The 21,759-nt window shown below is 44.6% G+C and overlaps 1 protein-coding gene across 2 annotated transcripts in view; it reads left to right on the top strand.

The window, feature by feature from the left end:
- DOCK2 (dedicator of cytokinesis 2) overlaps positions 1–21,759 on the top strand; it is a 1,232,183-nt gene that overhangs the window by 913,819 nt on the left and 296,605 nt on the right. The window lies entirely within an intron of this gene.

Raw genomic sequence — 21,759 nt, 5'->3', positions numbered from 1 at the left:
CAGCAAGTAGGGCGGCTACTTGCTGGTAACTTCTGCAGAAATCAGCCCCCTCCTCTTGTTGATTGACAGGGCCAGCCGGGATCTCCTCCTCCGGCCAGCCCTGTCGGCGTTTCAAAAATCGCGCGCCTGTGTTGAATCGGCGCAGGCGCTCTGAGATGAGGAGGCTCGTCTCCTCAGAACTCCCTCAGTGCGCCTGCGCCGATGACATCACCGAAATAGAAGACGTCATCGGCGCAGGCGCACTGAGGGAGTTCTGAGGAGACGAGCCTCCTCATCTCAGAGCGCCTGCGCCGATTCAACACAGGCGCGCGATTTTTGAAACGCCGACAGGGCTGGCCGGAGGAGGAGATCCCGGCTGGCCCTGTCAATCAACAAGAGGAGGGGGCGGATTTCTGCAGCAGCTACCAGCAAGTAGGGCGCCTACTTGCTGGTAGAGACCGAATTTGCATATGATAAACCTTCGTTTTTTGAATAACTGCTGGATCAAAGTAAGGAACACAATTATATTTTCATATATCGCTATATAACTATTTAACTAGCCCCAAAAAAAAAAATCACTTTAGTGGGGTGACAGAAGCCCTTTAACCCCTTAAGGATCACAGCCTTTTTACACCTTAGGACCAGGCCATTTTTTTGAAAATCTGACCAGAGTCCCTTTAAGTGCTGATAACTTTAAAACGGTTTGACTTATCCAGGCCGTTCTGAGATTGTTTTTTCGTCACATATTGTACTTCATGACACTGGTAAAATGGAGTCAAAAAAAAATTTTTTTTGAACCAAAAAACACCTAATTTAACAAAAATTTGAAAAAAATTTGCAAATTTCAAAGTTTCAGTTTCTCTACTTCTGTAATACATAGTAATACCCCCAAAAATTGTGATGACTTTACATTCCCCATATGTCTACTTCATGTTTGAATTGTTTTGGGGAATGATATTTTATTTTTTGGGGATGTTATAAGGCTTAGAAGTTTAGAAGCAAATCTTGAAATTTTTCCGAAATTTACAAAAACTCAATTTCTAGGGACCAGTTCAGGTCTCAAGTCACTTTGCGAGGCTTACATTATAGAAACCACCCAAAAATTACCCCATCTAAGAAACTACACCCCTCAAGGTATTCAAAACTGATTTTGCATACGTTGTTAACCCTTTAGGTGTTGCACAAGAGTTATTGGCAAATAGGGAGGAAATTTGAGAATTTCATTTTTTTTGTCTAATTTTTCATTTTAACCCATTTTTTCCACTAACAAACCAAGGGTTAACAGCCAAACAAGACTGTATCTTTATTGCCCTGACTCTGCCATTTACAGAAACACCCAATATGTGTCCGTAAACTACTGTACGGCCACACAGCGGGGCGTAGAGTGAAAGGTGCGCCGTTTGGTTTTTGGAAGGCTGATTTTTATGGACTGGTTTATTTACACCATGTCCCATTTGAAGCCCCCTGATGCACCCCTAGAGGAGAAACTCCCTAAAAGTGACCCCATCTAAGAAACTACACCCCCTCAAGGTATTCAAAACTGATTTTACATACGTCGTTAACCCTTTAGGTGTTGCACAAGAGTTATTGGCAGATGGCGATGAAATTTGAGAATTTCATTTTTTTGTCTAATTTTTCATTTTAACCCCATTTTTCCACTAAACAAACCAAGGGTTAACAGCCAAACAAGACTGTATCTTTATTTCCCTGACTCTGCCATTTACAGAAACACCAATATGTGCCGTAAACTACTGTACGGCCACACAGCGGGGCGTAGAGTGAAAGGTGCGCCGTTTGGTTTTTGGAAGGCTGATTTTTATGGACTGGTTTGTTTACACCATGTCCCATTTGAAGCCCCCTGATGCACCCCTAGAGGAGAAACTCCTAAAAGTGACCCCATCTAGAAACTACACCCCTCAAGGTATTCAAAACTGATTTTACATACGTCGTTAACCCTTTAGGTGTTGCACAAGAGTTATTGGCAAATGGCGATGAAATTTGAGAATTTCATTTTTTTGCCTAATTTTCCATTTTAACCCATTTTTTCCACTAACAAAGCAAGGGTTAACAGCCAAACAAGACTGTATCTTTATTGCCCTGACTCTGCTGTTTACAGAACACCCCATATGTGGCCGTAAACTACTGTACGGGCACACAGCGGGGCGTAGAGTGAAAGGTGCGCCGTTTGGTTTTTGGAGGGCTGATTTTGCTGGACTGTTTTTTTGGCACCATGTCCCATTTGAAGCCCCCCTGATGCACCCCTAGATTATAAACTCCATAAAAGTGACCCCATCTAAGAAACTACACCCCTCAAGGTATTCAAAACTGATTTTACAAACGTTGTTAAACCCTTTAGGTGTTGCACAAGATTTAATGGAAAATAGAGATACAATTTCAAAATTTCACTTTTTTGGCAGATTTTCCATTTTAATATTTTTTTTCCAGTTACAAAGCAAGGGTTAACAGCCAAACAAAACTCATTATTTATGGCCCTAATTCTTTAGTTTACAGAAACACCCCATATGTGGTCGTAAACAGCTGTACGGGCACACGGCAGGGCGCAGAAGGAAAGGAACACCCATATGGTTTTTGGAAGGCATATTTTGCTGGACTGGTTTTTTTTGACACCATGTCCCATTTGAAGCCCCCCTGATGCACCCCTAGAGTAGAAACTCCAAAAAAGTGACCCCATTTTAGAAACTACGGGATAGGGTGGCAGTTTTGTTGGTACTAGTTTAGGGTACATATGATTTTTGGTTGCTCTATATTACACTTTTTGTGCGGCAAGGTAACAAGAAATAGCTTTTTTGGCACAGTTTTTTTTTTTTTGTTATTTACAACATTCATCTGACAGGTTAGATCATGTGGTAATTTTATAGAGCAGGTTGTCACGGACGCGGAGATACCTAATATGTATACAATTTTTTTTATTTATGTAAGTTTTACACAATGATTTCATTTTTAAAAACAAAAAAATGTTTTAGTGTCTCCATAGTCTAAGAGCCATATTTTTTTCAGTTTTTGGGCGATTATCTTAAGTAGGGTCTCATTTTTTGCGGGATGAGATGACGGTTTGATTGGCATCTATTTTGGGGTGCATATGACTTTTTGATTGCTTGCTATTACACTTTTTGTGACGTAAGATGACAAAAAAATGGCTTTTTTACACCGTTTTTATTTTATTTTTTTAACGGTGGTCATCTGAGGGGTTAGATCATGTGATATTTTTATAGAGCCGGGCGATACGGACGCGGCGATACCTAATATGTATACTTTTTTTTTATTTATGTAAGTTTTACACAATGATTTCATTTTTGAAACAAAAAAAATCATGTTTTAGTGTTTCCATAGTCTAAGAGCCATAGTTTTTTCAGTTTTTGGGCGATTATCTTGGGTAGGGTATGATTTTTGCGGGATGAGATGACCGGTTTGATTGTTACAATTTTGGCGTACATGCGACTTTTTTGATCACTTTTATTACCTTTTTTGGGAAGTAAGGTGGGCAAAATTTCAATTTCATCATAGTTTTTTATTTTTTATTTTTATGGTGTTCACCGTTCGGGTAAAGTAACATGACCGTTTTATAGATCAGGTCGTTACGGACGCGGCGATACCAAACATGTGTAGGGAATTTTATTTTTTTCATTTTTTATCAGTGATAAATGTGTTTTTTGATTTTTACTTTTTTTTCACTTTTATTCACTTTTTTTTGACCCAGACCCACTTGGTTCTTGAAGATCCAGTGGGTCTGATGTCTGAATAATACAGTACAGTACAATATATATTGTTCTGTACTGTATTTTACTTACACTGAACAGATCTATGCCTTTCAGCACAGATCTGTTCAGCACCATGGACAGCAGGACGCCTGAGAGGCGTCCTGTTGCCATGGGAACCTTCCCCGTCTGCTCAGAACTTCGCAGACGGGGAAGGGTAAGGAGGGGATCTCTCGGGGGGCTCTCTGGGGGCTCTCTCCCTCCCATCGGGGGGCTGCAAAGGCACAGCAGCCCCCCGATGGGAGAGGTAGGAGCTCCCTGCGCTGTTAACCTTTTCCATACAGCGGTCCGTACGGACCGCTGTTCGGAAAGGGTTAAACGGCTGACATCGCATCGCAGATGTCAGCCGTTTATACCAGGGTGCCAGCAATGTGCTGGCACCCTGGTATCCCCACTAGACACCAACGATTATACAAGGGGAGGCGGGCGGGGGATCGCGATCCCGCCTGCCGCACCGCCCGCCTCCCGCACCGCCCACACCGCCCGCAACCCTCCCCCTGCACCTCCCGCCACCATAAAAATCATTCGGGGGTGCAGGGGGGGGTGAATAAAACTTTTTTTTTAGGCATATAAAGTTTCTGATCCCCGCGGTCAGGGACTGCGGGGACCAGAAACTTCAGAAATCGCAGCAAACCGCAGGTCTGAATTGACCTGCGGTTTGCCGCGATCGCCGACATGGGGGGGTCACGGGACCCCCCCGCGCATTTAGCCTAGGTGCCTGCTCAATGATTTGAGCAGGCACCGGGTTCCGATCACTGCCAGCCGCACGGCAGTGATCGAAAATACACAGGGCGTACATGTACGCCCTGTGTCCTTAAGTACCAGGGCACGAGGGCGTACCTGTACGCCCTATGTCCTTAAGAGGTTAAGGACCAGGCAATTTTTTGCAAATCTGACCAGTGTCACTTTAAGTGCTGATAACTTTAAAACGCTTTTACTTACCCAGGCCGTTCTGAGATTGTTTTTTTTTTACACATATTGTACTTCATGACACTGCTAAAATTGGGTCAAAAAAGTTAATTTTTTTTACATAAAAAATACCAAATTTACCAAAAATTTGGAAAAATTAGCAAATTTCAAAGTTTCAGTTTATCTACTTCTGTAATACATAGTAATACCCCCACAAATTGTGATGACTTTACATTCCCCATATGTCTACTTCATGTTTGTATCATTTTGGGAATGATATTTTATTTTTTGGGGATGTTACATAGCTTAGAAGTTTAGAATTTTCCAAATCCCACTTTTTATGGACCAGTTCAGGTCTGAAGTCACTTTGTGAGGCTTACGTAATAGAAACCATCCAAAAATGACCCCATTTTAGAAACTACACCCCTCAAGGTATTCAAAACTGATTTTACAAACTTTATTAACCCTTTAGGTCTTCCACAAGACTTCATGGCAAATGGACATAAAATTTAAGAATTTCGATTTTTTGGGGAAAATTTTCCAATATAATCCATTTTTTCCAGGAACAAAGCAAGGGTTAACTGCCAAACAAAACTCAATATGGGTTTCCCTGATTCTGTAGTTTGCATAAACACCCCATATGTGGTTGTAAACTACTGTTTGGCCAAACGGGAGGACATAGAAGGAGGGGAACGCCATATGGGTTTTGGAAGCCAGATTTTGCAGGACTGGTTTTGTTTATACCATGTTCCATTTCAAGCCCCCCGTTGCACCCCTAGAATAGAAATTTCTAAAAAGTGACTCCATCTAAGAAAGTACACCCCTCAAGGTATTCAAAACTGGGTTTACAAACTTTGTTAACCCTTTAGGTGTTCCACAAGAGTTAATGGCAGATGGAAAAACAATTTAATAATTTCTATTTTTTGGAAAATTTTCCATTTTAACCCATTTTTTCCAGTAATAAAGTAATGGTTAACTGCCAAACAAAACTCAATATGGGTTGCCCTGATTCTGTAGTTTGCAAAAAACACCCCATATGTGGTCCTAAACTACTGTTTGGCCAAACGGGAGGACATAGAAGGAGGGGAGCGCCATATGGGTTTTGGAAGCCAGATTTTGCAGGACTGGTTTTGTTTATACCATGTCCCATTTCAAGCCCCCCGTTGCACCCTTAGAATAGAAATTCCAAAAAAGTGACTCCATCTAAGAAAGTACACCCCTCAAGGTATTCAAAACTGGGTTTACAAACTTTAACCCTTTAGGTGTTCCACAAGAGTTAATGGCAGATGGAGAAACTATTTTGGAATTTCTATGTTTTTGAAAATTTTCCATTTTAACCCTTACTTTATTAATGGAAAAAATGGGTTAACAGCCAAACAAAACTCAATATGGGTTTCCCTGATTCTGTAGTTTGCAGAAACACCCCATATGTGGTCGTAAACTACTATTTGGCTAAACGGCAGGACATAGAAGAAGGGGAACGCCATATGGTTTTTGGAAGGCAGATTTTGCTGGACTGGTTTATTTACACCATGTACCCTTTCAAGCCCCCTGATGCACCCCTAGAGTATAAACTCCATAAAAGTGACCCCATCTAGGAAACTACGGGATAAGGTGGTTGTTGTTTTGGGACTATTTTAGGGAAAATATTATTTTTGGTTGCTCTATATTACACTTTTTTGAGGCAAGGTAACAAAAAATTTTAATTCTAAAAATGTTTCTACATTCGCTATTTAGTTTTGTGGAACACCTAAAGGGTTAACAAAGTTTGTAAAGTAACTTTTGAATACCTTGAGGGGTGTAGTTTCTTAGATGGGGTCACTTTTTTGGAGTTTCTAGTCTAGGCTACATCAGGGGGGGCTTCTAAAGGGACATGGTGTAAATAAAACAGTCCATCAAAATCTGCCTTCCAGAAACCATATGGCTTTCCCTTCGTTCTATGCCCTGCCGTGTGGCTATATCGCCATTTACGACCACATATGGGGGGGGTGTTTCTGCAAACTACAGAATCAGGGCAATAAATATTTAGTTTTGTTTGGCTGTTAACCCTTGCTTTATTACCGGAAGAAAAGGATTCAAATGGAAATTTTTGCCCAAAAATGTTTTGGCACCGTTTTTATTTTATATTTTTAACGCTGTTCATCTGAGGGGTTTGGTCAAATGGTATTTTTATAGGGCAGATTCTTTCGGACGCGGCGATACCTAATATGTCTACATTTAAAAATTTATTATGATTTTACACTATATTATCATTTTAGGAACCCAAAAAAATTATTTTTGTATCTCCATAGCCTGGGAGCTACAGTTTTTTTTTTTTTTTGTTGGGCGACTATCTAATGTAGGGGCTCATTTTTTGCGGGATGAGATGGCGGTTTTATTGGCATTAATTGGGGGTGCATATGACATTTTGATCGCTCGCTATCACACTTTTTGTGATGTTAGGTGACAAAAAATTTAATTTTTTTTGTTACAATTTTTTCTTTTTTTTAAACGCTGTTCATCCGGGGGGGGGGTTAAATGTTATTTTTATAGAGAAGATTTTTACGGACGCGGCGATGCCCAATATGTATGGCTTTCAGACTTTGGAGACACTAAGTAGGCATCCTCAAACTGCGGCCCTCCAGATGTAAAACTACAATTCCCACCATGCCCTGCTGATGGCTGTAGGTTGTCTGGGCATGCTGGGAGTTATAGTTTTACAACATCTGGAGGGCCGCAGTTTGAGGATGCCTGCACTAAAACTAATATTTTTTTGGGGGAAAAAAATTGTTTCCGTGTCTCCAAAGTCTGAGAGCCATAGTTTTTTATGTTCTCTATGGGACTGATGGGGATTATAAAAATTTTGTACTCCATGGAAGTGTGATTCTCCCTGAAGTAATCGATAACGCAGAGGCCCGGATGATCGGGGCAAGTGTCACATTGAGTGGTGGTGTCCTTCCGTATCCCCCTCTTGTGACAGACTCTGCATCTTTTTTGGGTTCGTCCTTTCTTTCCAGTATGGGGGACCACACCTGGAAAATGTTGACCAGGGACGATCCGGGCGCCACCAATTCCCTAGGTACTCCGGCCTGCTCTTTCCCGGTCTGAAAAAATCAGGTCCTTGAGGACTGCCTCATAGAATTGGAGGAATGTCCCTGTGCTGCCAGCGCTTCTGAATAGTACAAAAGAGTTGTACATGGCAACCTGTACCAAGTAGACCGCAACTTTTTTGTACCATGCCCGGGTTTTGCGCATGGCATTATATGGCTTGAGGACTTGATCAGAGAGATCAACTCCTCCCATATACCGATTGTAGTCGACGATACAATCGGGCTTGAGGACCGTTGCCGCGGTACCTCGCACAGGGACAGGGGTGATGCCATTACCGTGGATTGTGGACAGTACAAGGACATCCCTCTTGTCCTTATACCTGACCAGCAACAGTTTTCCACTGGTAAGGGCACGGGTCTCACCCCTAGGGGTAGGTACCTGGAGGAGGTGGGCAGGGAGGCCGCACTGATTTTTCCGCACGGTCCCACAAGCGAACGTGGATCTGGCGACAAGGGACCTGAACAAGGGAATGCTAGTATAAAAGTTATCCACGTACAAGTGGTAACCCTTATCTAGCAGTGGGTACATAAGGTCCCACATGAGTTTCCCGCTAACACCCAGAATACGGGAATCGTACACACGAAATTTGTAAGTGTACCCTGAGGTACTCTCACAAATTTTGTACAGCTTCACGCCATACCTCGCCCGCTTAGTGGGAATGTATTGGCGGAAACTGAGTCTCCCCTTCAACGCAACGAGAGACTCCTCAACCGCGACCTCCCTTCCAGGTACGTAGGCCTGCGCAAATTTGGCCCCGAAGTGATCGATGACCGGCCGTATCTTATACAGACGGTCATGGGCAGGATCACCTCGGGGGGGACATGCTGCATTATCTGAATAATGCAGACATTTCCGGATGGCCTCAAACCGGGAGTGTGTCATGGCCATACTGTAGAGTGGGGTCTGGTAGAGGACGTCCCCACTCCAGTATTGCCTGACACTGGGTTTTTGCACTAGACCCATGTGCAGCACGAGGCCCCAAAATGTCCTCATCTCGGCTGCACTGACTGGCGTCCAACCACCTGGTCTAGCCAAAAAGGAGCCCGGGTGCTGAGCATCGAACTGTTGGGCGTACAGGTTCGTCTGCTCCACCATCAGATTCACAAATGGGTCAGTGAAAAAAAAAGTCAATTTCAGTGAACCCCACTGTGGGAATCTGGATTCCTGTATTGCCAACAAAATCCAGAATCTCGGGCTCAAAATCCACTGGGGGACACTAGCTAAGTTCACTGGCAGGGGGCTCCGGTGGGCTTATTTGGTGGGCCGGGAAACCAGTACGAGCCCCAGGGTGGCTCGTACTAGGGTGGGCCACAGGGTCCCTAGCATGTTGGGCTCATTGTCATCAGATGATGAGGATGATGCGGATGACAAGAGGAACGTGGGGTCATCCTCATCCTCACTGGGGCTCTCGGAGTCGGAGGCAAGCTGGGCGTATGCCTCCTCCACCGAGAACATCCGGCGGGCCATGGGTATGTGTGTGTGTATGTGCGTGCGTGTAAAACTTTGTTGTATGTGCGTGTGTGTGGGGGTGCGGGTATTCACGTACTAAAAAGTGTTAGGAAAAAATAAAAATAAAGTTCAAACTTGCTGATCAGCGGTACAACGTGGCAGGGGGGGTCTAGGGTCTCAAAGCTAAAAAAAACTATAAATTTAGATAAAGTGTTTTATTTTATTTTTTTCCCTAACTAACTTTTCCCTTCTATCCCTGCCTAATGGTGCCTCTCCCTCACTGACCCTAACATACCTGGAGGGTGATGGGTGCAGGAGGGTGATGGGTGCCGATGGGGGGATCGCAGGAGCCTGGTGAGGACGGTGCTGGACGGTGCAGGTGCTGAAACAGGAAGAGGAGGGGAGAGAGGAGCGCCGGGAGTTTGAATCTCCCGCCTCTCTCCAGCACCAATCAGCACCCTGGACAGCGGCCATCAGCACCACGGTTAGCACCGCCTCTCCCAAATGCTCGGACTGTGATTGGTGGTGTGTAATCACACCACCGATCACAGTCCTTTTCCGGTTCATCGGGTCACATGACCCCCCCCGGCGTTGTGACAGGATGCCCGCTGAATGTGTTCAGCGGACATCATTTTCCGATTAACCCCTGCCGCGCCGCAATCGCGTTTTAAACCCATGACGTATCGGTGCGTCATGAGTCCTTAAGGACTCGGGAAACATGCCGTACCGGTACGTCATGTGTCCGTAAGGGGTTAAAAACAGAATATTATTTTTTAATTCCCTGCTGTATTAATCATGGGAACTCTATATTAGTCTCTGTGTATTAACTTTTGTGTTAATCATAATTTCCTCCATACCACTGAAGCCACTTTCCCAGCAGAATACATAGATCTGTTTGCATTGAAAAGTAAATATAAAACACCTATTAGGCTGTATGATTATCAAGCCAATTACTGAGAACAAGCGTCCTCAGTCCAATGTTTGGACTGTATAATCAATCAGCTGATAAACGAGCAAATGCTTGTTTGTCAGCTGATGGCCATCATTCATCAGGGCGAAAAGTGCCTGATTATCAGCAGCACTTCTCCCTGTGCTGTGATACTAATATAACTGAATAATGAGGGAGTGACTGTGGTAGCAATTTGTGTTGATCGAGCATGCTCGGTCGAACACCAGTTCGGCTTGAGTATCTCGATGCTCGGGACATGGCGGTGTTCGGCCGAATACCGCATGTGCTCGAGCGCAATGCTTGAGTCTCCTCCCTGCACGTTTGGTGGCTGCTACGCAGCTAATAAACGTGCAGGTAAGTGCTGCCCTTCACTGTAATGCCGTAGCCTTGTGGGTTACTAGCACTACAATGTTTGGCTGGTGGGAACACGTCATCGGGTGCTATATGGCACCCGATGACACATGTTCGGATGTTCGGCTCAGTGTTAGTCAGGGAGAGCTGTGCTGAGGAAGGGAAAGATAGTGTAGGGAGTGAAAAAAAAAATTCTATAGAAAAACTTGTCAGGGACCCAAAAGTCCTTTTAAGGACTATTGTGTGTGGCAGAAGCAATATATATTTTTAGCTCAACCTGCGCTAAATTGCTAAAACTTTACAGACCCAAAAGTCCTTTTAAGGACTATTGTGTGTGGCAGCAGCAATATATGTTTTTAGCGCATCCTGCGCTAAATAGCGTGCAATAGTTAGGCCGCTGCAGACAGCGACATTATCTGCGCTACATCTCCTGTGTAACGTGTGCGCATCCCAAAAATATCAGTGACATCCAGAGTACTTTTTCCATAGACGGTGTCCACTGCGGACAGTGAAATTAGCTGGGCTACATCTCCTGTGTAATGTGTGTACATCCAAAAAATATCTGTGACATCCAGTGTACTTTTTCCGTAGACTGTGTCCGCTGCGGACAGTGACATTACCTGGGGTACATCTCCTGTGTAATTTCCACATCCCAAATACCTATAGAATTCCCTGTAATTTTATATTAGCCGCTGGTGGCATCAACAACATTATCTGCGGTATTTCTCCTGTGTAACGTTTCCACATCCAAAATACCTGTGACAATCCCTGTAATTTTATATTAGCCACTGCTGACATCAGCGACATTATCTGCAGCATTTTTCCTGTGTAACGTGTGCGCATCCTCAAAATATCAGTGACATCCAGTGTATATTTTCCGTAGATGGTGTCCTCTGCAGACAGTTACATTAGCTGCGCTACATCTACTGTGTAACGTATGCACAACTGCACATCCAAAAAATATCAGTGACATCCAGTGTACTTTTTCCGTAGACAGTGTCCGCTGTGGACAGTGACATTACCTGGGGTACATCTCCTGTGTAACGTTTCCAATACCCAAATACCTGTGACATTCCCTTGCAATTTTATATTAGCCGCTGCTGACATCAGCGACATTATCTGCGGTATTTCTCTTGTATAACGTGTGCGCATCCCAAAAATATCAGTGACATCCAGTGTACATTTTCCGTAGACGGTGTCCGCTGAGGACAGTTTCATTAGCTGCGCTACATCTCCTGTGTAACGTGTGCACATCCAAAAAATATCAGTGACATCCAGTCTATGTTTTTCCGTAGACGGTGTCTGCTGCAGACAGTGACATTACCTGGGGTACATCTCCTGTGTAACGTGCGCATCCCAAAAATATCAGTAATATCCAGTGTACTTTTTCCGTAGACGGTGTCCGCTGCGGACAGTGACATTAGCTGCGCTACATCTCCTTTGTAACGTGTGCACATTCACAAAATATCAGTGACATCCGGTGTACTTTTTCCGTAGATGGTGTCTGCTGCGGACAGTAACATTAGCTGCGCTGCATCTCCTGTGTAACTTGTGCACATCCGAAAAATATCAGTGACATCCAGTGTACTTTTTCCGTAGACTGTGTCCTCTGCTGACAGTGACATTACCTGGGGCACGTCTCCTGTGTAACGTTTCCACATCCCAAATACCTGTGACATTCCCTGTAATTTTATATTAGCCGCTGCTGACATGAGCGACATTAACTGCGGTATTTCTCCTGTGTAACGTTTCCACATCCAAAATAACTGTGACATTCCCTGTAATTTTATATTAGTAACTGCTGACATCAGCAACATTATCTGTGATATTTCTCCTGTGTAACGTGTGCGCAACCCAAATACCTTTTTTTATTTTTTTGCGCATACACTTATAAATCCTACGCTACTGTACGTGTCATATACTTTCAAGCATATATAAAATTTAATATGAAGAAGGTGAGCAGTAAGGGACAGGGGAGTAGCCGTGATGCTGATGGTGCACACAGAGGCTGTGGCTCTGGGCGCGTTGAAACTGTGCCTGTTGCCAGAGCACAAGAAAAACAATCATCTACGATACCTAGCTTCATGTCCCAGTTTGCAGGGCAGCGCAGGACAGCGCTCTCAAAGTCAGATCAGTGCGGCCAGGTGGTGGGTTGGATTGCAGCAGATAATACTTCCAGTCGGTTAAGCACCACCCTGTCTTCCACCAAGTCCAGTCTCAGTAGCCAAGAGTCTGGTTAACACAATCCTCACCCTGATCCTCCTTCCTCCCACCATGGAGAGTCTTGCCGAACAAGTGATCACACACTCGGATATTCTGAGAAGCTCTTTTCAGCGCCATTTCTTCATTTGGGCCACTCGACAAGCCCGCTTGAAGAGGGACATGAGGAGATTTTGTGCACTGATTCCCAAACTCTTGAGCATCCACAGTCACAAAAAGATGACAGTGTAGAACGGCAATTAGTGTTTCACAAGGTGGATGATGATGATGAGACACAGTTGCCATTAAGTCAACCGCAATTAGTGTCTCAAGAGGTTGATGATGAGAATGAGACACAGTTGTCAATGACTGAGGTTGTTGTTAGGTCAACAAGTCAGGAGGATGAGCAGAGTGAGGAAGTGGAAGAGGAGGTGGTGGACGATGAAGTTACTGTCCCAACCTGGGAAGATGACAAGCTGAGCAAGGATAGCAGTACAGAGGGGGAGGGACCGCAGCACCACAACAAGTTGGAAGAGGCAGTGGGGTGGCAAAAGAAAGAAGGTGGGCCACACCAAACAGGCCCACAACTGTTCCCCGGAGCAAAACCTTGCGGAAATCTCCCTTGCCAAGGGGTAGGTGTTCCGCAGTCTGGCTCTGTTTTGAGGAGAGTGCGGACGACAAAAGAATTGTAATTTGCAACCTGTGCCATACAAAAATGAGCAGGGGCGTGAACACTAGCAACCTCACCACCACCAGCATAATCCGCCACATGGCATCAAAGCACCGAAATAGGTGGGCCGAATGCCTGGGTCCACAATCTGTGTCTGCGAGTCACATCACAGCCTCCTCTTTCCCTGTGTTACGTGCTTAACATTTCCCTGTCAAAGGCGCAGGCCCAGATGCCTCCTGCCCTGCACATGGACCTTCACAAGTACCATCAGCGACCACATCCACTTCCGTGTCCCAGTGCAACGTACAAATGTCCTTACCCCAGGCATTTGAATGCAAGCGCAAATACCCAGCCACCCACCCACAGGCCATAGCACTAAACGCACAGGTTTCCAAATTACTGGCCCTGGAATTGTTGCCATTTAGGCTTGTGGACACTGAGGCCTTCTGCAGCCTGATGTCGGCGGCCGTCCCTGGTTACGCAGTCCCCAGTTGCCACTATTTTTCACGGTGTGCTGTGCCCGCCTTACACCAGCATGTGTCCCGTAACATCAACCGTGCCCTGACCAACGCAGTTACTGGGAAGGTCCACTTAACCACTGAAACATGGACAAGTGCTTGTGGCCAGGGAAGCTACATTTTCTTGACGGCACACTGGGTGAATGTTGTGGAGGCTGGGAGCGAGTCGTACCCTGGGATGGCACAGGTGCTACCGACGCCAAAGATTGCGGGCCCTAATTCCATCAGGGTTTCTGCCACCACCTACATTAGTGGCTCCAACCCCCACTTCTCCTCCTTCTCCTCCGCCTCCTCCTACACTTCCACCTCTGAATTATCCTCTTGCAGCACCAGTCAGTCATTAGTCGGTAGCTGGAAGCAGTGTAGCACTGCAGTGGGGAAGCGTCAACAGACCATGCTTAAACTGATCTGCTTAGGTGACAAACAGCACACCGCCGCAGAGCTGTGGCAGGGGATAAGGGACCAGACTGAGCTGTGGCTCTCTCCACTCAACCTAGAACCAGGCATGGTTGTGTCTGATAATGGTCGTAACTTGGTGGCGGGTTTGGAACTCGGGAAGCTCACACACATCCCATGCCTAGCCCACATCTTCAACTTAGTGGTTCAGCGGATTCTCAAAACCTACCCCAATTTGCCTGAGCTACTGGTGAAGGTGCCCCACGTGTGTGCCCATTTCCGCAAGTCATCGACAGCGTCCGCTGGTCTGTCAATGCTGCAGCGTCACTTACAATTGCCAGCTCACCAACTGTTGTGCGTCATGAGCACGCCCTGGAACTCAAAGTTCCACATGTTGGCCAGGCTTTGTGAGCAGCAGAGGGCAGTAGTGGAATACCAGCTGCAACATGGTTGTCGCCTTTCCAGTCAGCTTCCGCTCTTCACAAGCGAGGAGTGGGCATAGATGTCTGACCTCTGTGAGGTTTTAAGAAACTTTGAGGAATCAACACAGATGGTGAGCGGCGATAACGCTATTATCAGCGTCACCGTCCCACTTCTGTGTCTACTCAAATGCTCGCTGCTCACAATTAAGGCTGAAGCTTTGCATGTGGAAGGGGTGGAAATGGGGGAAGACATTACACAGGGTAATAGCCAGACCACCTGAAGTTCGTCTTCTCAGCGCAAATTGAAGGAGGGGGAGGAGCAGGAGACGGTTGCCTCCGCTTCAGAGTGGATGTGCAGAAGAGAAGGAAGAGGATGAGGAGATTGAGAGTCATCCTCCTGATGACGACAGTGAAGTCTTGCCTGTTGGGACTCTGGCACACATGGCTGACTTTGTTAGGCTGCCTTTTCCGTGACCCACGTGTTATATGCATTTTGGACAACACCGATTACTGGTTGTTCACCCTTCTCCACCCCTGCTACAAAGATAACTTCTCATCTCTCTTTCCTGTGGTGGAGAGGATGAGCAAAATGGTGCAATACCAGAAGATTCTAGTGGAAAAATTGCTCCAAAAATTTCCAGTTGACAAGGCTGTCAGCAGAATACATAGTTCCTTGGGCAACCAAGGAGAGGAGACGAGACGAGAAGAACACACAGCGGTTCCAACAGAGGCAAGGCAACACTCTCCAAGGCCTGGGACAGTTTCGTGACGCCCAGCCAGCACCTTCACCCTGATGCGCGGCCTAGTGTTACAAGGAAAGAAAAGTTTTGGAAGATGGTGAAGGAGTACAAAGCAGACTGTGTCAGCATCCTCAATGATCCCTCTGTGCCTTATAACTACTGGTTGTCCAAGCTGGACACGTGGCATGAACTGGCGCTCTATGGCTTGGAGGTGCTGGCCTGCCCTGCCGTCAGAGTTTTGTCAGAGCTGGTATTTAGTGCTGTTGGGGGCATAATAACTGATAAGTGCATCCGCCTGTCAACTGAAAATGATGACAGGTTGACTCTTATAAAAATGAACAAGGCCTGGATTGCCCCTGACTTCTTTACTCCACCAGAGGAAAGCGGCTGAACATAAAGGCACTTTAAATGTGTTTTTTATAATGTACTGAATACACTGTATTCCCGTGTACCCCTTCCACCACAAAAAAATGATATATGGTTCAATCTTCCTTTTTCTCGTCCTCTTCCTCCTCCTCCTCTTCCATAATTTCAACATACTTATTAGTCTTCCCTCGCTTCTAAATTTGTAGGGGGTCAGCTCACCTGCAATCCCTCACCTACAATCTTTTAGAGGGTCAGCTCACCTGCAGGCTCTCGCATGTAATGTTTTAGAGGGTCAAATCACCAGCAGGCCCTCACCTACAATGTTTTAGAGGGTCAGCTCACCTGCATGCACTCGCATATAATGTTTTAGGAGGGTGAGCTCACCAGCATGCCCTCACCTACAATCTTTCAGAGGGTCATCTCACCTGCAGGCCCTTGCATATAATGTTTTAAAAGGTTAGCTCACCAGCAGGCCCTCGCATATAATGTTTTATAGGGTCAGCTCACCAGCAGGCCCTTACCTTCATTCTTTTAGAGGGTCAGCTCACCTGCAGGCCTTCACCTAAAATCTTTGAGGGTCAGCTCACCAGCAGGCCCTCAGCTACAATGTTTTAGAGGGTCAGCTCACCTGCAGGCCCTCACAGTTAATGTTTTAGAGGGTCAGCTCACTAGCAGTCCCTCACCTACAATCTTTTAGAGGCTCATCTCACCTGCATGTACTCGCATATAATGTTTTAGAGGGTCAGCTAACCAGCAGGGAGGGTCAGCTCACCAGCAAGCCCTCGCATATAATGTTTCAGAGGGTCAGCTCACCAGCATGCCCTCAACTACAATCTTTTAGAAGGTCAGCTTTACTGCAGGCCCTCGCATATAATGTTTTAGAGGGTCAGAACACCAGCAGGCCCTCACCTACATTCTTATAGAGGGTCAGCTCACCTGTAGGCCCTCGCATGTAATGTTTTAGAGGGTCAGCTCACTAGAAGGCCCTCACCTACAATCTTTTAGAAGGTCAGCTTACCTGCCGGCCCTCGCATATAATGTTTTAGAGGGTCAGATCACCAGCAGGCCCTCACCTACATTCTTTTAGAGGGTCAGCTCACCTGCAGGCCCTCGCATGTAATGTTTTAGAGGGTCAGCTCACCAGCAGGCCCTTACCTACAATCTTTTAGAAGGTCAGCTCACCTGCAGGCCCTCGCATATAATGTTTTAGAGGGTCAGATTACCTGCCGGGCCCTCGCATATAATGTTTTAGAGGGTTAGCTCACCTGCAGGCCCTTGCCCATAATTTTTTTTAATGTTCAGCTCAGGATTAGGCACTCGCCCATAATTTTTTTGATGCTCAGATCAGCGGCAGGCACTCGACCCTAATGTTTTAGAGAGTCAGCTCTGCAGCAGACCCTCACACCTAATGTTTTAGATGGTCAGCTCAGCAGCAGGCCCTCACCCGTAATGTTTTAGAGGGTCACCAGCAGGCCATCAATCATAATTTTTCAAGAGTGTATGATGCCTTCCTTTATGTGTAATAAAGGTTGTATTGGAGTGCAAGTTCCTTGTAATTTTTGGAAGCCCTTTCACTTAGTGTATAGGCTTTATGAGTGTAGGAGCCGCTACCTGAACAATTGTACCACAATGTGAATGAGGTCCTCCATTATGTGATATACAGGTTGTATCGGAGTGCCTCTTCCGTGTATTTTGTGGCAGCGCTTGCACTTTATATACAAGTAAATATACAGGAAAGAATGTTTCCTAACAATTTTTCCTCTAAAATAGATTTTATCTTCGGTTTTGTGCATATTATTGACAGTCTGTAAAAGTGGCGTACTACTCGGACAACATCGTTCCCAGCAGCGACCTGGGAGTCCAAGATGCATCCAGGCATCCTCCCCAAGCTGTTCCCGAACCATTTCCGTGGCGGTTCCATCAATTCAGACCTTTTCTTATGAACCTATGAACCAGACACCCTCACTTCTTCAGAGCAGGGGGTGTCTGGTTTAAATGCTCGGGTTATCGCATTGACTTCCATTGTGCTCGGGTGCTCGGTAGAGCACACAAGCATCCCAAGGTGTTCGACCCGAACACCCGAGCACTTTGGTGCTCGATCAACACTAGTAGCAATCATTCCTCCCACATTCAGTTTGCATCGGCATTTGTAAGGAGGCCGCTATAATCCAGCGCCAAAGGATGTGTTCTCATCTATCGTCACTCACACTGTCCGAACATCCCTTATTATTGCACAGTGCTCCAACAATCTTTTGTTATGTTTGGTATCCAACATTCAATGAAGACATTGTCCTCTTTTTATTAATTTAAAGGTAGTTTAAAAACAATTAGGTCCACAACTAAACCGTTCTTTAAGCACTATAAGCATTTTTTCAATTGGTCTTTATTGGGTGGAATTACAGAGGAAAGAAAATAAGGAAAAAATTATTCTTGATGTGATCTATAGCCCTCCCAATATCAATGAGGAGATAGAAGATCAACTGCATGCGCAAATGGAGCGGGCAACGCAGACTGGCACTTCTCCCCGCTCATGCCAGGTTTAAAAATGGGCAGGGAAGGAAATGGGCCTACAGGCTTGTCTCATTTATCAGAAAATGTTCAAAATATAAGCCAGCTAGAAAGCTGGTTTACATTTAGAACGGGCGCTGGATGTGCTGAAGTTATGTAGAGGCCGGCACCTCCTCATAACTTTGCGATCCACCACCAGTGCAGGGGCTTTATTAAGACCAGTGTCTAAAACATTGGTCTTTATTAGAGATATTCATTCCATCATAATAGAAAAGTCTATGGCCTGCATAACGGACTCCCCTGCATAACGGAAATTGGACGGATCAATTTTGCACTTGCACTTCTATTATGACGGAATGAATAACAGAATGCCTCTATAGGCATTCCGTTATGCATTCCATCATAGAATTGCGTTATGTCCGTGGTAACGGAATCCATAACGCAATTCTGCTTTTACCACCAAACAAATTGTGCAAATGAATTGTGTTCTCAGCTTTTAACATCGGCTTGGGGAATTGGCTAGTATTATCAGTTGCGCATCATTTTGGTGCATTTTTTGCAGTGATTTGTGTATGTATATATTTTTTCATCTACACAATGTATCATTTTGTGTAAGATGTCCTTGTGGTGCATACGGTCCGCCCCGGCATCCTCCATTGCACATATTTTTTGCTGGGGATTGCCATTATCTGCGGACCATATGCGGAGGAGTTGCTCCCCCAGTTATAGACACGCTACAGTGTCTGGGTTTGGAGCATTTCCACCCGTTTAGGCCACTTTTTTCAGTGAGTTTTTGCTGCACTCCAGGGCATAGACTGCGAGCAACTATTGTCACATAATGACACTAATGCTAAATGGGAGTGCTTTAAATCTACTTTCGATAAGTATATTGTTAAATACTTTCCTAGAGGTAACAAGTACAAGCGAATAAAATTAAACCCCACATGGCTTACAAATAGTGTAAAAAGCACAATAAATGACAAAAAGAGGGCCTTTACATCTAAGGGAGGACATGATTAACCTGTACAAATATATAAACAGACCATGCAAAAAATATTTAGAGAAGCTAATTTGTGTTAAAACCCCACAAAAAACAAGGGGTCACTCCCTACACCTGGAGAAAAAATGACTGTAAATCTGTGGAATAGCCTGCCCCAGGAGCTGGTCAAAGCAAATACATTAGATGGCTTAAAAAAGGGGACTTTTTAATTCAAAATGACATTGAGGCTTATAATAATATATAGAAATCAGGTTCTACACACCCTTGCCCTTTGGCCCAACTCCTTTTTAACTGTGTCACGCAATATGACGTGCCCGTAAAAATCCTATTCACCCTAATAGATGTCTATTAGGGTGAATAGGAGAGGGGATCAAAAGATCCCATAGACGAGCACCCTATGGGGGCTAATAGTAAAAAAAAAGAAATTTTAAAAAAAAGTTAAATAAAAAAACACCAATATATTAAAAGTCACCCCCCTTTCCCAATTTTACATATAAAAGTATGTAAACAGACAAAAAAAATTACATATTAGGTATCATCGTGTCCAAAAATGACTGAACTGTTAAAATATAAAAAAAAAAAAAATCCTCTACGGTGAACGTTGTAATAGAAAAAAAAATACACGCAATTTGCCATTTTTTGTCATCTTGTCCGCTAAAATTGAATAACTATGATCAAAAAGTCATACATACCACAAAAATGGTACCAATAAAAATACAGTTTGGTAGAAAAAAAAACAAGCCCTCATATAGCTCTGTAGACCGGAATTTGAAAAGGTTTTTATTTTTTTTTAAGTAGTAAAACAAAAAAAAAAAATACAATTTTGGTGTTGCCGCATTCGTATTTAGCCACAGAATAAGGATGTCAGCTCATTTTTAACGCACAGTAAATGCTGTGATGCCCAAACCACAAAAACCTTCGCGGAATTCTGTTTTGTTTTGTGTTTTTTTTGTTTTTCAATTTTGCCACATTTTATTTCATTTTCCCCTTTTTCCAATACAAGATATGGTAAATTAAATGGTGGCATTAAAAAATGCATTGTGTCCCACAAAAAAATAAGCCCTCATATAGCTATATGAATAAAAATAAATAAATATGGTTATTGGAAAAATCCAAAATGCAAAAATGAAAATAGGCCTTAGGGGTTAAAAGGAAGATGGATAGTGATCCAGGGATCATCTAATAATGCTTATCTCTAATTTCCTAAGAGTTCATAAACTCTTATATACAGTAAGCCACATTCTTATCACTAAGATAAGGATTGAGCTATAATGAGTGTTTATATGGTCAGAGAGCAGAGATAAAGAGCCCATCAGCTCCATGCCTGACGAAGAGAGAGAGAGAAAATTCCAATCCTTCTAATAGAACATCTCAGCTCTGTACAGAGAAAAGGACTCCATATTTTTAATAAAGACCAATTGAAAAAAAGATTTTTACCTCATAATGATGCTGTAACGGTCACGTCCACACACACACAGGGGGAAGGATAGTGACCACTGCGCTCCACCCTCACCCCTGGCCCTGCCTACTTGCCTCAAGAGTCCTGATGACAGGGGACAACTGGACGACAGTCCCTAACTTAGGATACTTGCAGGGAAGACAGACAAGACAAAATACGGAACATGAACGGACCGGGTCAGAACCAAGAGAGCTACGCAGTACAAAGGGTTAAGCAAAGAATGGTCAGGAGAAGCCGGGGTCAAATACCAGGAGAGTAGAGAAGTACAAGAGGAGTCCTAAGAGAGTAGTCAGGTGGGAGCCGAGGTCACAATACCAGGACGGATGCGCAGTACAGGAGGAGCAGGCAAAAGGATCGTCAGGGAACGGAATCAGGTGAGTATTCAGTAGTCCAACAAATAGCCAGGAACCTAGAAATTAACAGGCAACCTGTGGCTAGCAGGCTGCCTGTATTTATAGTGGGGAGTGAGGGTCATGTGACGTGGCCAGCGTCACATGACCGACAGACCAACCAGTTGAGCACTGAGTGATCAGCTCGGCGCTCAAGGCAGACTTAGGATCAGGGAGCCACCCAGCAGTAAAGCCGCCCTGGGAATGAGGTCAAACACAGATCCTCATTCCCAAAGCTAAGCAACAGTTTTGCGGGCAATGGGGGACCGAGTGCACCTTCGGAACCCCGTTACAGATGCAATAGTAAAAAAGGTAAACATATAATTTAATCTGTTCTGTTATACATAGACTTACTGTGCATCCTACTTAGTGTCAACCGGTCTAATATATAGGCACATTTATCTAGTTCACCTGCTGTGCCATTCAAACTTAGTTACATAGTTACATTACTGATTCAGTTACTGTACACTATGGCCAACAGACATTTACCTGGGCCCTCAAACAGTATGGGCAGTGGCAAAATTGTTGCTGTAGCTGGCAGAAATAGCCACAGAAGAAGGGTTGATGGTAGCAGCAGCCACCGCAACAG

This window comes from Bufo bufo, chromosome 1 (genome assembly GCF_905171765.1).
Source record: "Bufo bufo chromosome 1, aBufBuf1.1, whole genome shotgun sequence".
In the NCBI taxonomy this organism is placed as follows: Eukaryota; Metazoa; Chordata; class Amphibia; order Anura; family Bufonidae; genus Bufo; species Bufo bufo.
The sequence above is the reverse complement of the archived record's forward strand: the minus strand, read 5'-3'. Positions and strand labels throughout refer to the sequence as shown.